This window comes from Heteronotia binoei, chromosome 21 (assembly GCF_032191835.1).
Source record: "Heteronotia binoei isolate CCM8104 ecotype False Entrance Well chromosome 21, APGP_CSIRO_Hbin_v1, whole genome shotgun sequence".
Taxonomy (NCBI): Eukaryota; Metazoa; Chordata; class Lepidosauria; order Squamata; family Gekkonidae; genus Heteronotia; species Heteronotia binoei.
Genome location: NC_083243.1, coordinates 29225979 through 29249223, shown reverse-complemented (window position 1 = coordinate 29249223; position 23245 = coordinate 29225979).

The following is a 23245-nucleotide window of genomic DNA, read 5'->3' as shown; positions in this document are numbered from 1 at the left end:
TCTGAGGTACATGCAGCCCATTCCTGTTCCAGCAGCAGGCCATGCACAGGGCGCTTTCCACTAAATCATCTTTCTTCTGAAATGTGAGGCTGCTGCTCCAAGCTGTTCATCTGTACCCAGCCTTAAAGGTACTACTGGACTCTTTACTGTTTTGAATATACTGGAGGTTTCACTGCAACTAAATCCTGCCCTCTGGTCAGAACTACTTCATCACTTCTGAAGTGAAGCGTAGAGTTAATTAATACCTGCAGGAGAAGCAGCCAAGAACCCCTATGTAGACGGTTGGGAATAGGGAAGTGCAGCATGCAAAGGCAATGGACCAATAGATACACGTGGACATGCCTTATACTGAGTGAGGCCATTGGTCTCTCAAGGTCAGTACTGTGTGCTCTGATGTGCAGCAGCTCTCCAAGGTCATTGGTTGAGGGTCTACTACATGACCTACTTTCTGATGGGATGCAGGGTGTTTGGGGCCCTCACTGGGGAGAAAGATCTGATAAAGTAAGAAAGGAAAGGTCCCCTGTGCAAGCACCGGTTTTTTCTGACTCCAGGGTGACGTCGCTTTCACAACATTTTCACGGCAGACTTTTTTACGGGGTGGTTTGCCATTGCCTTCCCCAGTCATCTACGCTTTCCCCCCAGCAAGCTGGGTACTCATTTTACCAACCTCGGAAGGATGAAAGGCTGAGTCAACCTCGAGCCAGCTACCTGAAAACCCAGCTACCGCCAGGGATCAAACTCAGGTCGTGAGCAGAGCTTAGGACTGCAGTACTGCAGCTTTAACACACTGCGCCACGGGGCTCTTGGGATAAAGTAAATCAGTTAGTAAATCTGGAGCAGGGGTGGCCAAACTTGCTTAATGCAAGAGCCACATAGAATAAACATCAAATGTTTGAGAGCCACAAGACATGCACATCAGATGTTTGAGAGCAGGCAGGCAGGAAGGAAGGAAAATAGATGGAGGGAGAGAGCAGTAGAAATAAAGCAACTTAAACTTTAAATGCATTCTCCAAGATGCCAGCTGGCTTGGAGAAGTGTTTTAAACAGAGAAATGCCTTCTCCTAGCCAGCCGACAGGGTAGTGGAGGCCTCGAGAGCCACACAAAATGTGTGAAAGAGCCACATGTGGCTCCAGGGCAGCCCTGTAGCTAGGGGCCGTGAGGGGAGGGGGCCATGTGGATGCCACAGGGAGGGGCCTTGGGGGGAGAGTAGGAAGCTGGAGAGTCCAGGGCCGTCCCTCTCCCTTCTGTGTGATTTAAATCACATGGAAAAGGCTTGCAAGAGCACCCACCACTCCTCATGCATTATTTAAATTGTGCAGAAGAGAGGGGGAAAGGAGTGGCCCTGGGATGTAGGTGAGGGCCCCCCAAAACTGTCAGGGGGTCAGGCCCCGTGGGCCCCTGGTTAGCTACGGGCCTGCTCCCGGGCCACAGTTTGGCCACCCCTGGATTGTGGAGAATGCCTCAGTAGTCTGGGGAAATCTGGAGAACATTTGACATTAATATTTGCAAGTGAGAATGTTTAAGGAGAATTTGTGGGAGCAGCACAATTCAGGGTTTCTTGCTGTCTCACGGAGTCATTGGCGGTAGTCCTAGCAGATCGGAGAAACAGCACCCCCCCCACCCTCCCCACACACACACCCCAGTCTGCACATCTTTACATTTCATTTTGCAGGCACACGGTGGTTTCCTTTGGTGGCAGCTGTAAGCAATTTAGCCGTGACAATGAGTTGGGACTGCAACAAAACAAAACAAATGGCTACTATTCTGAAAGTTGCAACATTATCACACGGTCTTTATATTTGCTTCCTGCCATGAAGCTGAACTTTATGTGTTGGGGGAGGGGGAAACCCGCAACCACAACAGGAAAGGTTAAGTGAGGACGCTCAAAGGGGGGGAGGAAATCCTCAGTCAATCAATGTACGTAATGCACCAAAGTTATTCCAGCTTGCTGAGTCCGGTGCCAAAGCTCCTGGAGACAAGCATACTGTACTCATAGTGTAATGTCCTATCCATAACATGAAATGCTGGAGATGCCAAGGATACAGCAGGAGCGGGAGGGTGTCTCCCACCCACTTCCAGAACAGTATCATAAGCTTTTCCTGGGCCCCTAGTGGATCTACCAATTAGTAGCTCACCCCCCTGATTGATGGGATTCCCTTACGCACGAGGTCGGAGGTCTGACGCACATACCGGAGGAGCTTCACCTTTTCAGAAATATTTTTTTTTAAAAAGCCTTGCAAGTTGTACAGCCGAAGCCAGCTGTCAATCTGATCTCCAGAGATGTGGTGGGGGAGGGGGTGGAATGAGATTTTGGGACTAGTGTCAAACAGCTACATGCCTGCTGTGCATTCTTCCCTCCTAAACAAAAAGTTCTGAGCAGTGTAAATATCCAGCACATATTGAAAATCTGGGCAGAGCAACATGCATTCTTGATATTATTATCAATCTTGATATTATTATTGATATTATTACCTGAGCATCAATGGGTGACCTCAAAGTAGCTGTTTTACTGCAAAGGAGCTCCAAGAACAGAATGGAGAGAGAAATTGCTGAATTACAAATTATTATGAAACTTGGAACAAACACCTCCCCAGGACTGAACAGGGATATTGGTTTTTTATCTTATTACATATGCTAAACCAACTCTCACGGAATATAGCTATACATCCACAGCATTCCAATGTATTTCTCTTTTAGAACAGTGTATCAGAATAATATGTTTCTTTTGTATTGACATACTCAAATAAGGGATTTGGGCTGTTTATCTCATTACATATACTAACCCAACTTCCACTATATTTTAATGTACCCTTTTTTCTAATGGAAAACTAAAATGTATTTCTCTTTTAGAACAGTGTATCAGAATATTGGGGGGGGGGGGGGGTTGCATTGACATACTCAAATAAGGGATATTAGCTGTTTATCCTATTACATATGCTAACCCATCTTCCACTATATTTTAATGTATTCTTTTTTTTCTAATGGCAAACTATAATGATGTTATAACCTCTTGAGAAACTAATGCCCTCTATTTAAACCCACAAATAACAAAGCCAGAATGATACCCAGATTTATGGCACTTCACACCTACGACATCTATCTGTTTTTTTTATCACCCTCCACTGTTTTTTCAGCCCTGTTAACAACACTAACTAACAAATGCACACCCCAATTTGTGATTCTTTTAATCTGCTAAAAACATTTCCATAACTCTACATACCAACTCACTACCCACTTTCTCTATATATATTTAGGACTGCTTGCCATTCCATTTTTGTCACTTGCAAACAGTCGCTGCTTGAAACCACTGAGACACTGTGCATGTAACTCATTCATAGGATCCAGAGCACACATAGTGCTTCCCAGGGCTTTGTCTGTAGAAAAAGCCCAGCAGGAATTCATTTGCATATTAGGCCACACACCCCATTGTTTCACATTTGGGGGGGGCAGCAGGAACTCATTAGGCCACACCCCCTGACACCACCATTGTTTCACACAGGGCTTTTTGTAGAAAAAGCCCTGCATGAACTAATTTGCATATTAGGCCACACACCCCTGCTGCCAAGCCAGCCAGAGCTGTGTTCTTGTGCGTTCCTGCTCAAAAAAAGCCCTGGTGCTTCCTACGTTTCCAGGCTCTGGCCTAATGCTGACAATAGAATCCGGAGCTTAACCCTGCTAAGCCCTGGCTCAAGCCCTTCCCACATCCTTTAATCCATCCCTGGCCTTTAATATCCTGTTGGGTTTTCTCAAGTTCACATTTCACATTCCACAAGATTTGTATCTGCACTCCCGGCCTCCTTGTTACATCTCCAGCAGAGAGGCAGCCAGAATAGCTACTCAAGGGCTTTCTAAAATTTAGATGAAAGCGGACTGTCTGGATGGTAGGAGCTCCCTCCTGATCAGATGGCTCTTCAGATTCTCCCGCCTGCTGCAAGACAGGATTACAGATGGACAAGTTTGTTCTAATAAAGTCAGCTCTTAGGATCAGCAAATTTCAGCATCTTTTGCCCAGGTCAAATTATTCCTCGTCTCCTCTACAAACAGCCTTGTGAAAGTCAAGAGAGCTAAAGCTCAGGATGGTGTGGGGAAGACTGTATCACTAAAGATCAGGAAAGCACTGTATTGAGGAACCTTTGTTCAAGATGGGATTCACACTCGAAACTCAGGATACTGTCCTCCTTAAAATGCACAGCTATGTTGCTTTTTGACCCATTCGTCAAGTATCCACTACAGTACATATGCATATACAGTACATATACTAAACCCATCTTCCACTATATTTTAATGTATTCTTTTTTAAAAATGGCAAACTAGAATGTTTACAACGTACATTACATGTTAAAAAGTAAATTAGGTAGACACGAACACCTCTGGAAAAGGCACATTCTCAGTTTAACCCAGACTCGAAAGCCACAGAGCAATTAACAGACTGCATTTGTTGCCTTATGACACTCTCACCATCACTGCCCCATTCTGACATGTTACTGTTTTATTGATTTCCCACGCAAATGCTATTCAGACCAAATGTTCCTTCAATTTGTTAATTTAACTATTGTTCCATTGGATTCTAGCTTCGTACCACTTTGCATGCTTAACCACTGCCCACCAGCTATATGAAGCTCTTCTCACTGTACCCCATTCCACTGCATATGAAAGCTTACATTCTGAATAAAACTTTGTTGGTCTTAGAGGTGCTACCGGACTTCTATTTTGTTCTAATCCACTACAGTGCGTGCCACTTCTTTCCTTGCTCCCGTCTTCTAAAACAGGATAGGCTTGAGCTGCAGTTTGTATGAGAAAGGCAGAATGATGTTCCTGGCATATAGGGCTGCCAGGCAACCAGGGCAAAGGTTGGAGGTGGGGACATGGGGACCATGTAAAATCAGCAACATCACTACATCATTTCTGCAGACAGCCCAGAAGTAACATAGGGTAAAACCATAAGGTTTCCAGTGATTCCTAGAGCCATGTAGGGTTGCCAAGTCCAATTAAAGAAATATCTGGGAACTTTGGGGATGGAGCCTGGAGCAAGGGTGTGACAAGCATAATTGAACTCCAAAGGGAGTTCTGGCCATCACATTTAAAGGGCCAGAACACCTTTTGAAATGCCTTCCTTCTATAGGAAATAATGAAGGATAGGGGCACCTTCTTTGGGCGCTCATAGAATTGGACCCCCTGGTCAAATCTTTTTTAAACTTGGGGGGTATTTTGGGGAGAGGCACTGAATGCTATACAGAAAAGTTGGTGCCTCTACCTCAAAAAACAGTCCCCCGAGAGCCCCAGATAACCATGGATCAATTCTCCATTATTTCCTATGGGAACAATACTCCATATGGAATAATAGAGTTCCCAGCAGACATTTCTCTCCCCTCCCTCCGCTTTCTGATGACCCTGAAGGGGAGGGAGGGCCACCAAATTGGGGGATTGGCAGCTAGTTACACTGCTGTCTCACACACACACAAATTCATACCTACCATTTACTTGCTCTAAAACAAAAGCAAAACAAATGGAGAGGCCTTGCTTTGAAGAACTTCTGCTATTGACCCTTAAGTACTTCCTGCTTCCTGCTCAACTTTAAAGGCACACACACCCACAGAGGCATTTTGAAAGGGGACCTGTTTGCAGGTTTCTAAACCTGCCAGAGATCTTGAATGGTGGCGGGGGGGGGGGGCGGGGAGGGAAGCCGGTAAAACCGGGGGAACCCCCACTGGGACCTAGGGATTGGGAAGCCTAACCCCATCTAACTTCTGGTTTTCCCCAGAAGTGACGTAGCAACATCTCTGGTTCTTTTTATTTTTCTCTTACCATGCCTGGGAGCAGTGGAGGGCAAAAAAGGCTGCCAGAGGGAGATCTCCCACCTTAGCAAGAGGGCTGGCAGCCATACTGACATACATATCAACTTTCAGTCCAATACTTTAAAAGCAAATATGACCATCTTTTGCATTTCTGTCCCTCCTTTCAAAAACCAGATGAAGCCTGCACCTCTTTTCAAACATGGAATTGTATCCTGAATGTATTCTAACAAATTTCATTCCGATATGTCAGTTTTGTACAGAGCTGTTTATTGCATTTCAACCCTATGTAAAAATTTGAACATGAAAAAAACATACATGTTTTCAGGCCTTGAATTCAGCAGGAGCTCACAGGAGTGCAGCTCCTGAACCTTTCTGATGCCTTCCTCCTCCTCCACACCTACCTACCTTGTCCATTGAATAGTAGGTGCAGCTATATAACAATCATTGGATTAGGAGAGCGGGCAGTCAGCCAACCAACCACCAGGAGCTTTGCCACATCCCCAGCAGCCCTCATTAACTCCTGGAGAAGCCCACACCACTCTTTCTCCACTTTCTTATGTGATTTTGGGTGGTGGGTGGCTTACTGGCCTTTTGACTGTGTGGGGGGCCAGCCAAGGAGAGCCCCAGGTGAGCAAGGCCTGCTTGGACTAGCTGGTTGCTTTTGGCTGGGGGTGGTGGTGGCATATGCTAATGAGTTATGCTAATGAGCTCCACCACCTATTTTTCTACAAAAACAACCCCTGCATGTTTTGTCCTGTTTACAATCGTTTGCCTTTTTAGTAGAAGAAGATTGGGTTTTTATACCCTGCTTTTCTCTACCTTAAGAAGAGAAAAAGAGAGTGGATTTATACCCCACCCTTCAGTACCTGAAGGAGTCTCAGAGCAGCTTACAATCTCCTTCCCCATCCCCTCCCCACTACAGTCACCTTGTGAGGTAGGTGGAGTTGAGAGAGCTCTGACAGAAACTGCTCTTGAGAGGAACAGCTCTGTGAGAACTTGTGACTGACTCAAGGTCACATTAGTAGGTGTAGGTCTCAAAGTGATTTACAATTGCCTTTGCCTTCCTGTTCCCACAAGTAAGTATGATCTTTCAAGAAAATGCAATAAAAATGAACCAGTGGTCTTGCTTCAGAGCCAAAATACTTGGTTGCCTCTGGTCTTCAGTACATATCAAGTGGTCAGTTCCATAAAACATCATATTTTTCCTTTTCTAATTACCTGAATTCTGTCTCCAAAGACAAACAAGTGATCGCTTTATATTTAAATATAGCTGCCAGATTAATTTTGGCAAGGGTACGGAAACAGAAGATTATTCCCACAAGAGAAGATTGGCTGGCTACAATCAATGATCTATTTTGTTTGTATAAACTCACAGCTCTTCAGAGATTTCAAGAAGGAGAATGACAAGTGAGAATTTGGAACAATATTATGACTACGGATGGGCACAAAACAGCTGACGAACTAAAGCTTGTCATGAATTTTGGAGGTTTGTGGTTCGCAAAACAATGTTCACAGACTGAAGAACCACCACAAACTTTCAAGAATTTTAATGCAATTTGTGGTGATTCATGGCAGTTTGTAAAGTTTAAACCCTTGCTTTTTGCTCTTCAGAGAAAACAGCTGAGCATCTGGGAACTCCCTGCCACTCAGTTGTTTGGTTTAAATGGCTGGGAGCAATTTAAACCACTACTTTCTGCTTCCTGCAGAAAGCCATGAGGAGCAGAAAGAAGGGTTTCAAATGGCTTTGAGCTATTTTACCCCCTACTTTCTGCTCATCACCACTTTTGACAGCAGGCAGAAAGCAGGGAGTGAAATGGCTCAGAGGTCTGCAGCTTTTCTTGGGGAACGAAAAACAGGGGTTTAAATGGGTTCTAGCTGCTTGGTTTAAATACCTCCCAGCCATTAAGCCCCTTCTTTCCCCATAAAAAGCCACAGGGAGCAGAAAGTGGGGGCCATTTAAACCATTGTATTATCCAAATCTGTGCTTTAAGTGCTCTTGACCGATAGAAACACTCAGTGAAGTTCAATGGAGGAAAAAGGGGAGAAACGTTTATTGCAATAAACAGAGAGCAGAGCTAAGCCAAAGCCTTCATACTAAGCTGTTCTACCCCTTTTCAAGGTGGGCAGTACTTTATATAGCCTTGATGATACATTGGCACATGTTGCCAATACACATGCTAATTGGTTGCAACATCCAGCTTGATTTCAATTCAAGAGCCAGCTAAACACTACTGATACAATTTGCCAGGTTGGCATCAGTTCAGGGGCCAGGATTTATGACACACTGCACTTTTTTGGTAGAAAAAGCTCAACGTGAACTCATTTGCATATTAAGCCACACCCCCTGATGTCACCATTGTTTCAGACAGGGCTGTTTTGTAGAAAAAGCCATGCAGGGACTCATTTACATATTATGCCACATCCTCTGATGTCAAGCCAGCTGGAACTGTGTTCCTGCTCAAGAAAAGCCCTGATGACGCAGAAAGAAATTCTACTTCATATGCACCTTGACCAGATAAATCCAGTTTGGGTTCTAAGAACTCCCTACTTCTATTGTTACGAAGAAGAAGAAGAAGAAGAAGAAGAAGAAGAAGAAGAAGAAGAAGAAGAAGAAGAAGAAGAAGAAGAAGAAGAAGAAGAAGAAGAAGAAGAAGAAGATATTGGATTTATATCCCGCCCTCCACTCCGAAGAGTCTCAGAGCGGCTCACAATCTCCTTTACCTTCCTCCCCCACAACAAACACCCTGTGAGGTGGGTGGGGCTGGAGAGGGCTCTCCCAGCAGCTGCCCTTTCAAGGACAACTTCTGCCAGAGCTATGGCTGACCCAAGGCCATTCCAGCAGGTGCAAGTGGAGGAGTGGGGAATCAAACCTGGTTCTCTCAGATAAGAGTCCACACACTTAACCACTACACCAAACTGTAGAGATTCAGAAAGGCATAATGCAAGTTATGTTTCTGTTATAGGTAAGACTCGAATGTTTGTAACTCTTCTGTCTTTATTTCTTCTCAGTCAGGTCTAGCTGTGTGTTAACCCTTAAGAATATTACTTAAGCATGCTTGTGGCCTTCCCAACTAAAGCTTGGGGCCTTCCCAACTAAAGCTGCGTCCTACAACTGCTTTCTGCTCCCTACGGTTTTTTGTCAGGAGCAGAAAGCAGCTGGCTTGTTCTGCTGCCCACAAAAAGCTGTGCATAACAGAAAGCAGGGGTTTAACCTTTAAATATCTCACAAACTGGTTCGGTTTGCAAATCAGTGTATCAGCTTGTGGTTCAGTTTGTGGTTCAGCCGTGAACCATAAACCAAACCAAACTACAACAATGTGGTTTGTGCCCTTCCGTAACTATTACTCAATTGTAAGGCATGTCATTATTGTATTTGATTCTAGCCAATGGTATGATTGTGATTCATAATAATAATTTTTTTTTAGACTGCCAACTGCATAACACAACTTTCACTGAAAAATCAGCTGCTGTTTAGCCAATTAAGGAATTATTCAATTTAACTACATTTGCAAATTTTAAAAATTGCAATGGAAAATCAGTAAGGGAAGCAGTATGAGGGACATATTTTGTTAGCTATTTAACATCATTGTGGAGGATTTGCTTTCCCCTTCTTGTTTCAGGTTCTCCATAAAGTTTTAGTAACACCAAAGCTGCAAATCCAATGGATTTTAGTCCTTCAGCTTTTAACTCATGGCTCATAGTTTGTATCTTTGGACAAGCCAACCAATGGGATCAGGACTGGCCCAAGATACAGTTGTTGGTTCTTTACTATTTTATTTACATTGTTTTCCTTCTTGCTTTAGATCCCTGCTAGGAGAAAAAGCAGAATATAAATAATAACTTAAGAACATAAGAGAAGCCGTGTTGGATCAGGCCAATGGCCCATCCAGTTCAACATTCTGTGTCACACAGTGGCCAAAACTCAGGTCCCATCAGAAGGTTTAATAGAGGGGCCAAAACTAGAAGCCCTCCCACTGTTGCCCCTCACTTTTACAGAACATCACTGCCCTAGATAGAGTGTTCCATCCACACTTTGTGCCTAGTACCCACTGGTGGACCTCTGTTCCATATGTTTATCAAATCCCCTCTTGAGGCTGTCTATGCTTTCAGCCACCACCATTTCCTCCAGCATAATATAATACATATCATTCATGTTCAAAAAGATCATTTTTAATAATAATTGCTTTCCATTCCATATTACGATATAAATATCCTAACCCTTCAAGGATGCATCTGAACTGCCTTTGTTGGGAATCTTTCCATTAAAACTTTTAAACCTCACTAGATTGCTCAGTTTGAAAGCTAGGCGAACTTCCTCCTGATAATCATTTATTTAGAACACTGTTGTCCTGCCTTCCCTCTAAGGAGTTCAGGATGGCATACATGGTTCTCTCACGTTCTCCTTTTTAGCTTTACAGGGCTTTTGTGTGTCCTCATTTTCCTCACTTGGGTCGTTTTCGCACTCACCTTCCGCCGGCGCGACCCCCCTCTTCACCGCGCAGGATCTGCGCGGATTTCGCACTAAACGCTGCGGAGCAGCCAGAAAAGCCGGAAGCTCCCGGTGCAAAAGCCGCTCAAACTGAAACCGCCAAAAAGCAGTTTGGCGTTTGCGTGGCTTTTGCGACGGGAGCTTCCGGCTTTTCTGGCTGCTCCGCAGCGTTTAGTGCGAAATCCGCGCAGATCCTGCGCGGTGAAGAGGGGGGTCGCGCCGGCGGAAGGTGAGTGCGAAAACGACCTTGTATTCCTCTTGCTTTAAGGGTTCCCCCCCCCTATTCTACACATGTTTTCCTTCCTCTAGTTCTTAATTTATGTCTGGTGTATCCAGGGGTGGAATTTTAGCAGGAGCGCCTTTGCATATTAAGCCACACTCCATGATGTAGCCAATCCTCCAAGAGCTTACAAGGCTCTTTTTTGTAAGCTCTTGCAGGATTGGCTACATCAGGGGTGTGTGGCCTAATATGCAAAGGAGCTCCTTCTAGAATTCCACCCCTGGGTCTATCGCCCTGCAGATTTTAACTGCATGTTTTTATACAAAAGATAAGTGATATAATATCAAGTCAGCCACTAGAGGGAGCAAAACACAGGAAAAAACCCAAAGCAACAGGAATACACTCGCCAAGAGAAATGAATGTTGCAACGCCCACAATAAACCTATGAAGTACATTCAGCAGAGAAAGAGAGAGGCCAGTTTCACACTAGAGCTTTAATCTCGGTTTAACTCTGTCCCCAGACTGACTTTCTACACTAGAATCAGAGAATCGGAGACACCAACTTTATGACTCTATGATTCGATGGTTTTAGTGTAGAAAGTCAGTTTGGAAACAGAGTTAAACCAGGATTAAAGCTCTAGTGCAAAATTGGTCAGAGACTAGCCCAAGGTCACCAAGTGAGTTTCATAGCAAGCAGGGATTTGTACCTGGGTTATCTAGATAACAGTCCATCAGTCTAGCTCCTATACCACACTGGATTTCACAAGCATACAGAAAAAAATATATAGGGTTTGTCTTTAAACTTTTTAAGCAATTTTCCTGTGTTGCTTTGGTTGTCTGCAATGACTGCTCTCCAAGGACTGTTGTGGAATTATTTCTGTAGCAATAATAATTCTATAGCAATAATGTTTCCAAGGAGTGAGAAAAATTTGGAGCTGAGATGGCCACATTCATTGGCAGATTTCCAGAAAAGACAATGGCCACAATTCCTAGCTAGGAAGAATGGTGCTTGAGGAACTGAATGATTTTAAAGAACACAACTGTATACCTTCAATGAAAGCCCCTGCTGTTATTCTAACAAAGACGACATTACAAAACCTTTTCCATGTTCAGCTTTTGCATTTGAAAGGAGCAATTCCAATTAATTTCTGTGTCGCCTTCTCATTTTTGAAACAAATTAACCAACTGCCATGGCTTAACATTTATTAATTTTATTAGTCAAATGACTGAAATAAAGAGGCAAATGTTAGCTGAGCAAAGGAACTGTAATCCCTGCATTTGGCAAACAAACGTTAAGTATGTCGCTTGTGATTCTGTAGCTGAAGCTTAGACCTGTTGAGAGGAAGGATCTCAACTTTCAAATTATTTCAGTTCAGAATTTTAGACAGCTTTGAAGTGACAACAGAACCAATGTCACCCCCAGAGTCTGGAACATGTGGGTTTGGTTTATTACAATATTGCAGAGGCACTTCAGGGCCTCTTTGTTATTGAAAATAATAGCTGCCTTTAGAGATGTCAAGAAATAAAGCTTAGAGACAGTGACTGGTGGCAGACAGTACTTTGTAAAAGAGAAGCAGCTAATTATATGATAGCATTGTTCATGGTATAGATTGGGGTCACCAAGCTTGTGGTGACATGAGGTGGTGAGTACAACCACAAAAAGGCTGCCACAGGAGGCAGACCCAACCACAAGATGTCAGGGAATTAGGTTATGTATAACTCTGAAGTATAATTCAGAATAATTCTTCAGTATGTCAGGCTTTCAGTTTGTCTTGGCCAATCAGAAGTCATAGCGGGCAAACTCCCCCACCTGGCCCTGCACACTTTCTAAAAGCACTTGGTGGTTGCCAGGAAATGTGTTTGTGGTCACCCTAAGGGGTGGGCATGAACAGAAAAAAAAATATTTGGTCACAAACTGAACCAGTTCATGGTCTATGGACCTGCAAACCCCATTGAAAAGGACCACAGTCTTTAAATGGGGTTTGCAGAAAGCAACTTGCTCCCCACTGCTCAGCTGTTTTTGTTGCATACGCAGGGAACAGAAAGCAGAGCTTTAAAAGGACTCAGAGTCCCTTTAAACCCCTGCTTTCTGCTCTATCCATGAATTCCCATGTACCACCATGAACTACTTTAAAAGTCTGTGGAAGTTCATAATGGTAGACCCATCACAAACTTTGATTCACAAACCACGCCTAGCCATCATGGTGTCCATAGGTACTACATTGGGACCCCTGGCATAGATAATCGTATCACACTATTACATCATTTGATATAACAGTGTTTTTGTGGTGCTTCTGGGGTTCCACTACTATGTTTAGTTTGGGGAGGAGATGATGGAGAGGTGATATGATAGCGATCTTCAAATATCTGTAGGGCTGTCATGCAAAGGATGGATGAGAGCTATGTTTCGTTGCCATTGGACCAGAACCAACAGATTGAAATTAAATCCAAAGAGTTTTTGGCTAAACATTAGGAAGAATTTCCTGACAGAGCAGTTCCTCAGTGGAACAGGCTTCCACAGGAGATGCTGGGATAATCCATCTACATCCGGGTGCTCATAGACTTTTTTTTGTAATACAGGAATGTTAAAATTGGACCTCTGTTACAATATGAAGTATTAAAATATATGAAAGTTTTTACCCATATCCAAAAAATACCAGGGTTTTTTTTTTTTTGCACATCCCTTCAAACCACTGCCACTTGTTATCCTACCACAAAGAGCACCGATGAAAGCCATCAGTGGTAAATGTCAGTAGAACAGGACTGAGTTCTTTTGACAGCAGCTTCCAGCAGTTCATTGGCCAACATGCTCATGTACATACCATCCACTTCCTTTCTCTGGGCCAGCTGCTATTCTCAGCTTACATGCATGTCAACCCAAAGCCAACAATTCAACTGTGCCTTTCAGCAGCTAAGTAAACATGCATCCCAATCCAGCTGTCGAAAGCATCCTCTTTAGAGAAAGTTTCATCATTGCTGAAAAGAAGAGAATTTGGAAATCATGTGAATCCTAGACATGTGGCATTTCCTGTGTGTCCGGATTTTAACTTGGTTGGCCATTGTATTATAAGAACATAAGAAGAGCCCTGCTGGATCAGACGAGCGGTTCTTCTAATCCAGCTTCCTGTCTCACACAGTAGTCATACAGTTATTCCGTAAAAGTCACAGAGGCAGTGTCGGACTGGTTCGGGTGTCAGCTTGCCCAATGGCAAGTGAGCCCCCTTAAACATTAGACAAAACATTAAAAATATTAATGACCTTTTAGTAGCTTGAAAATATAATAGAAGTCCCAATATTATTACTGTAATGCAGCTAAAATTTACACTGTGTTTAGGGTTGCCAACCTCCAGGTGGGATGATAAACAAAAAAGGGATCACAGTTAAAGACAAGCAATGAAAGTTAAACTACTGTGATATGCTGGCTAACACAGTTTAATAAAAACCATTTAAAACCTTCATATATTTTAATACTTCATATTGTAACAGAGGTCCAATTTTAATATTCCCGTATTACAAAAAAAAAATCTATGAGCACCCGGATGTAGGTTTATCTGCCAGTAAATTCTAAGAGGCTTTTGGATTCAGGATAGGCACTGCTTGCTTAAAATCAAACACTTAAGTGGCTTTGAGCTAAATTGCTGTCAAAAGAAGGGCTTGCTTGAAATTAAAATTAAAAATGTACAATTAATTATAAAGAATATAAGAGCAACTGGCCATCTAAAGAACAGCTTGCTTAATATATTGTAGAGGGCTACAGGCCAGCAAACTCCAGAAGGCTTGTGCATCTGGTTAAATGAATAAGTTTGAACTGGCTCAAGTTCCTATATGACACTTAAGTGTCATTGAGTGGTAAGTTTTTTACAACAATATAAAAACTTAAGAATTTTTTATTTCCATTCAGCTGTGTGGTATCTCTTGCTGTTGTTATAATGGTTTATTCCAGAACGAGAGAGAAGATGTTGCAGAAGAACATTAACATTTAGTTGGTACTAGAGGCTGCTAACCCTGGAAGAAACATAGAAAGGATTACTCCCGAGGAAGTCTATTGACGAAATGAGCCTACACCCGGGTGCTCATAGACTTTTTTTTGTAATATGGGAATGTTAAAATTGGACCTCTGTTGCAATATGATTAAAATATATGAAGGTTTTTAAATGGTTTTATTAAACTTTGTTAGCCAGCATATCACAATAGTTGTTTAACTTTCATTGCTAGCCTCCAAGTGGGACCTGGGGATCTCCTGCTTTTACAACTGATCTCCAGCTGGCAGAGATCAACTCCCCTGGAGAAAATGCAATCTGAATTTACATTTAGTATCTACTACATACTGCCAGTAATACGTACAATATATGTACACTGTATTTACTAAAAATATATACATTTATTCTGCAAACGTTTTAATTGTACCTTTTTTCCACTTACGTCGTTTTTGAAAATTTTATTTATTTCTTATACAAATTAAATGATAGCCTTATAGTTGTGGGTGGGCCCCCAACGTCTCCTGGCAACCAGTGTTTTTAGACCCAGACCGCCACTGCACAGTGGTCTATGCCTTTTCCCAGTATTGCCTCCTAGCACTGGTACTCAGACGTTTACTGCCTATGATCAGGAAGGCTCATGGACAAACAAAAGAAAATACTACTTTACACAATGATTAAAGTGTGGAATTTGCTGCCAGCAGATGCAGTGATGGCCACAGGCATAAACAGCTTTAAAAGGGAATTAGATTCATGGAGGACAACTTTATAGTGGCTACTAGCCATGGTAACTGAGGGGAACCTGCACACATTCAGAGGCACTGATCCAGCAGGGCTCTTCTTATGAAGGCCTCAGCCTCTATGCCCTGCTGTTGGCTCTCCAGAGGAACTGGTTGGCCACTGTGTGAGACAGGATGTTGGACTAGATGGACCACTTGTCTGATCCAGCAGGGCTTTCCTTATGTTCTCATGATGCGGACCTCAGCCTTGATGGACCACTGGTCTTATCCAGCTGGGCTCTTCTTATTCTCTTAATCCTTAGCAAAGATGACAGCCTGCTAGGAGGCAGAATGCAGCCACCATGCTGCCTTCTTCAGTTTACATATGGCGCACAAGGAAGTTTTGCTTCCAAAATGTGTCTCTTTTCTTTAGAGGTTTGAGCCTTCTCTGATGTGTCCTGTCTGCCTCAATATTTCCCATTCTAAATGCAAAGTCACTTGGGAACCACACCATTCCATGCCAATCCTTCAGCCACAGTCTCAAAGTTTTGGACACATCTTGCCCGAGGCAATGTCCTATACTCAATGTGTTTGTTTAACCAAGGACAAAAAATAATATTCTGATAAGTATAAACAACGTGTTTCTGACATGACTAATGTTTTGCTTTCATTCTGACTGGTCACTCGTCCTATTTCAAAACATCTCTCCTACCTCCGCCCTGGATTGCTTTTTGAAAGACAAGGTTAAGACTTGGACTGGGCTGTTAACATGTGAGGGAGTTTTAATCCCCGTGTTTGGATATCCCTGCCAGACTTCTTACTAAACGTCAACCTCAAAAGTGCTGTGTTTTTCCCTGACACCTTTCACTTCATGCTCTTTTTCGAGATGCTACCTCAGTGACACCCCGTTAAATGAGGTGAGACATCCCAAAACCATTAGGTCTGGGCATGTCATGAAACAGCCCAAACATTCCCTGAGCAAACAAACTCCCTAGAAAGTTAGGCAGAGATTGACTTGCCTCTGACATCTTGCAATCTGTATTCGTGACTTTTTCTGAGTGGCTTTTGTTGCAAATGACAGGCTGGTTTCTTTTTTAAAAAGCTAGCCGGTTGCAATAATTCATGAACAGGCTCCCGTTTTTTGTTGTTAATTATGTGCACATCACCCAGAGTTTGCTATATTGAGCCGGCGACCAGGGAGTTCAGCTGAGGTAACGGAGTTTATTCCCTTTCCCAGCATTCAGCATGGATCTCAGCTGCCATGTAAGTATCTCTACCCCTTTGCGTTACCAAAATAGCAACCTTCTTAATCCTCGGCTGCCTGGAACAAAGGTTCGATTCATTCGGTAGGGTCGAAATAGGATCTCATGAATCCACTGGCAACAAAAGTGTTGTTATTTTTGTTAGAGAAATTGCGAAACAGGAATCTGCTGATACAGGGTAGATTAAAGACTTTATTGTGCAGAGTTTAATCGGCTTGTTACCCGGGACTTTCTGACATTAGCCAGAAGTCTAGAGAATATCCTCACCTATAATATCTTCCAGGAATAAAAGAGCATTTAAATGAAAGCTTGGAGAGTTGTCACAAGCATGAACACACGTGAAGCTGCCTTATACTGAATCAAAACCTCAGGCTATCAAGGTCAATATTGTCTGTTCCAGGCATGGCAAAACTGTGGCTCTTTCACATATATCATGTGGCTCTCAAAGCCTCCACCACCCTGTGAAGGAGGTTGGATTGTGAAGGAGGTTGGATTGAATAACGTACTCCAACTGGATATTTGCACTGTTTTTTAATGTTCATATTGTATAATTCTTGTTTTATGTTGAAGTATTTACATATATTTGAATATATGTGCAAAAATTCTGATCACAGAATTCAGGGGTGGAATTCTAGCAGGAGCTCCTTTGCATATTAGGCCATACACCCCTGATGTAGCCAATCCTCCAAGAGCTTACAAGAGCTCTTTTTTGTAAGTTCTTGGAGGATTGGCTACATCAGGGGTGTGTGGCCTAATATGCAAAGGAGCTCCTGCTAGAATTCCACCCCTGACAGAATGTAAGACTTTTGTCATAATTGCTAAATTTTGTGTCTTTAAAATATTGTTTTGTGATTTGTCCCGTGATTGTTCCTTTCCCTATTCCCTTCTGGGAGCACCTCCATCTTTTTCATCTTTGAATGCAAAGCTAGTACTTAGGTATTATTTGAAAAATCAAAGCTATGTGTTTTGCTTGTTTGAGTTTTCCCCGTCCCTCTTCATTCCTTATAGCTCTTTCAACTTGATTCCTATTTGTGATTCTTTTAATCTGCTAAAAACATTCCCATGATTCTACAGACCAACTCACTGCCCACTTATATTAAGAATTGCTGCTTGCCATTCCCATTTTGTCTGATGAAGTCTGCTTAAGAGCATACGAAAGCTTAGATTTTGAATAAAACTTAGTTGGTTTTAAAGGTGCACTTGTCTACTGCTTTGTTCTATTGATACCTATAAATGAGATTTCTGACTGCTCCTTAAGAGATTCTTTATGGTGTTAGAAACACCTATTCCTATAATGTTTCCTGTTCTAGAACTGGCTATATGCTGTACTGAGTACACTTTTCGGAAGAAGGAGTTGGTTTTATCTTTCATAAATAGACTCAAAGTGGCTTGCAATCACATTTCCTTCTTCTCTCCTCAACACGCACCTCATGAGGTAGGTGAGGCTGAGAGAGTTCTGAGAAGACTGTGACTAGCCCAAGGCCACCCAGCAGCCTACATGTGGAGGAGTGGGGAATCAGACCAGGTTCTCCAGATTAGAGTCCTCTGCTCTTTTAACCACTACACCACGCTGGCTCTCAGAAGAAAGCTATTTGGCAAGGATAATGTGATAATCCAAAGCCATTTAAGATGTCATTCTCTGGCCAACTCCTTATGAATCTTGATCTGCAATCTTGTCCCCTTACCATTCATGGTACTTTGGTGTGGTTGTGATTTTAGGTTGCTTTTACTTCATAGTTATTCCTGTGAATTCCCGAAGTGTCTTTAATGTTAGTTTCTTCTGTTATACTTTTATTTCCAAGCGATGGAATTTACATTGACTCACTACCAGGTATGCAAGAATCTTGCAACAAATAATTATTAGACATTCATCCAGTAAATATGAAAGAGAAGGGCAAACTGGTATTTCAAGATTAATGCTAGAATGTTCAGCAAGATGAAAATTGAGGATGAAAACTTCAAATGTTGTTTTAATTTTAGGTAAGTGGAATTTTACATTGCTTTAATTTTTCATTTTAGAACATTCAATCCTTGATCCAATTCAGAGATAAAGTGCAAAACAAGATGAAAAAATAAACATGGGTTTTGCTCCACTCATCATGTCTGACCACATCCTGACATGCCACAGAAATCAATGTGAGGTCTTTGTAAGAATCAAGGATAGTTTTTTTTATGGATCTTCTGCGGTCAGTTGGCTGAATTTCTTTAATGATTGATGAATTTAAAATATGAGAATCACCAAAACAAATAACTTTAGGTCCCATTTCAGTGGTGTTTCCAAAATAAAAGGGGATATTAGGCATGAGGAAAGCCAGAGGCATTTCTTTTGCAGGAAGAAGAAGAAGAAGAAGAAGAAGAAGAAGAAGAAGAAGAAGAAGAAGAAGAAGAAGAAGAAGAAGAAGAAGAAGAGGAGGAGGAGGAGGAGGAAGAGTTGGCTTCATACCCTGCCTACTATCTGAAGGAATCTCAAGGAGGCTTACAATCTCATTCCTCACTTCTCCATAAAACAGGCACCATGTGGGGTAGGCAGGCCTGAGAGAGCTCCGAGAAAACTTTGATGGGCCCAAAGTCACCATGCAGGTTTTGTGTGAAGGAGCAGGGAATCAAACCTGGTTCTTGAGATTAGAGTCTGCCAGTCTCAACCACAACACCACATTGACTCTGGAAGCATCAACTCTTTCAGTAGATTTCCAACACTACCTGATTCCCTTGCCATGTGGTCAGGCTTTATGTGCAAACCCCAAAGAGAGATGTTATCAGTGAAATAAGGAAATAATCTTGAAAATGGTTTCCTTTTCCATAGAAGCTAAAAAGGCAGATTTTGTACTTACCTTATTTAACATTTAGGTAGAGTTGAAGACTTCCAGATGGGACTTGGAGGTCTCCTGGAATTACAACTAATCTACAGGCTCCAGAAATCAGTTCCCCTGGAGAAAACAACTGCTTTGGAGAGTGGACTCTATGGCATTATAGCCTGCTGAGACCCCTCGCCTCCCCAAACCCCACTGTCCTCGAGCTCCACCACCACCACCCCATGGCACCTCCTCCCCCCTCTGTTTTCACAATTTTAAGGCCAGGGAAAGGGTGGTGAAGCACCTCCCGGGCTCTTTAAACGCCAACCCCCTCATTGATCAGCTGATTGGTGGGGGAAATCATGGCAGCAGTGGCAAGTGACCCACTGAAAAAATGGCATTGCCCTTGCCTCCTCCCCACGCCCAGGAAATAAGTGGGGAGGAGGCAAGGGCAGCACCGCTTTTTCAGCAGGTTGCTTGCCACTGCTGCTGCAGATTTCCCTTAAAATTGTAAAAACAGAGAGGGGGGAGGTGCCACGGGGGGGAGGCCAAATTTGGTGCCCCCACCCTGTCGGCCCTGGTGCCAAAAAGGTTGGGGGCCATTGCTTTAGAAGAAGGGTGGGATAAGGGCTTTTTTTCACGCAGGAACTTCTTTGCATATTAAGCCACACACTCTTGATGTAGCCAATCCTCCAAGAGTTTACAGGAGGCCCTTTAAGAAGACCCCTGTAAGCTCTTGGAGGATTGGCTATATCAAGAGTGTGTGGCCTAATATGCAAAGGAGATCCTATTACAAAAAAAAACCTCTGGGTGGCATAACATACTAAACAGAAGGCACATGATTTCTGGTGAACAAAAGAACTGCGGTCTTCTTAAATTGTTTCAAGGCCATTTCAAAATTAAGCAGGAATGCTAGTTAAGCAATCCGACTGCATTTGAATTGATGGGGAATAATAAGAAGGTAAGAAAATAAATAATAATAATAATAATAATAATAAGGGTAAGAAAATAAATAATAATAATAATAAGGGTAAGAAAATAAAGGAGGAACAAAAGCAGAAGAAGGCTTTGTTGTTGTTCAGTCACACAGTCGAGTCTGACTCTTTGCGACCCCATGGACAAAGTCACGCCAGGCCCTCCTGTCTTCCACCATCCTCCAAAGTCTGCTCAAATTCGTGTTTGTTACATCAGTAACACTGTCCTGCTATCTCATCTTTTGCCTTCTGTCTTTCCTAGCATCAGGATCTTCTCCAGGGAGTGTTCCTTTCTCATTTGGTGGCCAAAATATTTGAGCTTCAGCTTCAGCATCTGAGCTTCCAGGGAACAGTCTGGGTTGATTTCCTTTAGGACTGACTGATTTGATCTTCTTGCAGTCCAAGGGACTCTCAAGAGTCTTCTCCAGCACCACATCTCAAAAGCACCTATTCCTAGAAGAAGGCTAAGAAGTTCATAAATCTTGAAATGGTTGACTAGGAACTTGCATATGTTCAGGTGATCATGTGTGCATTTTATAATGTTTCCCAGATAAAAGCTGACAGGAGACATCTAGTATATTACCAGGTATATATAAAGTCCACCTCTGTATATACACCAAATATGTATGTGTGTATGCGTGTAAATGTACACACACACAAACACATATATACACACATTCTCAGGAGGAAATGTTTATTTCAAATTTTCAATGCTGCCTTTCTGTCCAAGGGGCATTTGAGGTTGAACACAATCAAATCATTAAAATGATAATGAGTAAAACAACCAGAACTGAAAATAATTGCATCATTAAAACAACTTTGACAACATCTGCATAAGATAAAAGCCAGATAACCCTAGTGTAGACAACAAGAAATAACAATTGGAATCAAACCTTTCTATTTTAGATGCAAAATTCTAGATGTGTTCTGTTCCTGGTGTTTCTTTAATGTTTAAAGATGCCTGCATCATTCCTTCCTTTGTTCTAAAATTCTTTTATTCTAATTTGGCATTTTTTAAGCCTTTTGAAACATCTGTTTTGTAAGCCATCTGGTTTAAGGCATTTACTTTTTGCAATCTATTAGCAGTGCCATCCTTCCTTAGCAGTTACACTAAGCCTACTGAAGTCAATGGGTTTAGAACAGTCAGGCCTCGGATTCAGTGGGAGCTCACAAGAGTGCAGCTCCTGAACCTTTCTGAGTTCTACCTCCTTGTCCATTGAATAGTAGGTGCAGCTGGATAACAATCCCTGGATGAGCTCCACCACCTATTTTTCCACAACACGACCCACAAGAACAGTGCAATCCTAACACCAGTACTTGAACATTTTAGGAGACTGACTAAGCCCTACACAGACCTGATGGTGTAGTAGTTAGAATGTCAGACCAGGATGGACCATATCTCTTGTGTGATCGCATCCTTAGATAATATCTAGTAAATATCCAGAGAGCCAGTTTGGTGTAGTGGTTAAGAGCAGCAAAATCTAATCTGGGAGAACTGGGTTTGATTCTCCACTCCTCCACATGCAGCCAGCTGTGTGATCTTGGGTCACTCACAGTTTTCTCAGAGCTGTTCTCTTAAGAGCAGATCTCTGAGAGCTCTCTCAGCCCCACCTACCTCACAAGGAATCTGTTGTGGGGAGAGGAAGGGAAAGCGTTTATAAGCTGCTCTGAGACTCTGAGTGAAGGGGGGAATATAAATCCAACTCTTTTGTTCTTTTTTCTTTAACTCTTGACATCAGATTTCTCAAAGAGAATTTTATCTAGCAAATTTGTTGTAATCCTGATCAACACATATGCTGACAGACTATAAACTTATCGCAACCAAATAAGGGTATGTCTGCCCATCAATGTACTGTAGAGGTTAGTGTCACTGTAAGAGCAGAATCTGGGGGTGATTACAGAGTGGCACTTTGGGCCAACTCAGAGACGCCTCTGAAATTGACCCAAAAAATCCTTCCACACAGAAACATCTGCTGCCCATCCTCACCTCGTCCTCTGGCCTCCGCAATGCGACTCAAAAAGCTACCACTTCCTAAGTGGTAGCAAATTTTTGAGCAGCACACCAGTCGCCTCCTTGGCGTCTGGAAGTGAAAGGGCACAAGCAAGGTGCCTTGGTGGTGTGAAACCGCCAAGCTACCCCAAGTTGCATCCAGCAAGCTCATGACTACTGAAAATGTATGGAGAACCTGAGTGACAGAAATGGTGCGCAACAGCCATCTGAGCATGCCCATGTGACCCCATGGGCAGGATGGGGACAGCTTGTGGGGAAGCGTGTGGAGGCTTCAGGATGGCTCTTTTTGAGCTTGCCCAATTCAAGATGCTTCCCAACCACCCCAAAATGCCGGTCTGTTATCACCCTGGGAGACCTGAATTTGAATTCCCTCTCAGCTGTGAAACTCACTATGTGGCCATGGGCCACTCACTTCCTCTCAGCCTCGCCTACCTCACAGGGTTATTGTGAAGATAAAATGGAGGAGGAAAGAATCACACCATACTTGGGGAAAGGATGGGAGACAAAATGCAATCAATGCAGTATGCTTGTCCTCAGCCCACTGTAATAGTTTACTAATTTTAATTTTAAATGCTTTTTTAAAAGAAACGTAATAGGGAAGTGTTGTTGTTTTTTTAAAGTGACGGGGGAAGGTGTCTTTTCTATAAACGTACTTTATTATTAAGGGACTGAAAACACATTTGCAATTTCATTGTGCTCTGTTTTTCAATAGAAAATCAGCAGATGTTTCTGGGATGAGCAAAACTGCTTGTTATTCTTCAAGGATGCCCAAAGCAGAGGCGATGGAACTGCTAGGCATAGGCAAGCGACCAAGAGTTGACCCAGCATGAGTCTCACATCAAACAAATGGTCGTTCTGGCTGTTCTTTAGACCTCAGTGGGGGCCTAATTTGCCCTTATTTACATCTACAGGGCATACAATAGAAACATGGGCTTCCATGGGATGCGTGCGGGGGGGGGGGCTAGATTGACATAGAATTAATTCCTGAAGGGTGGTGTGCACTCC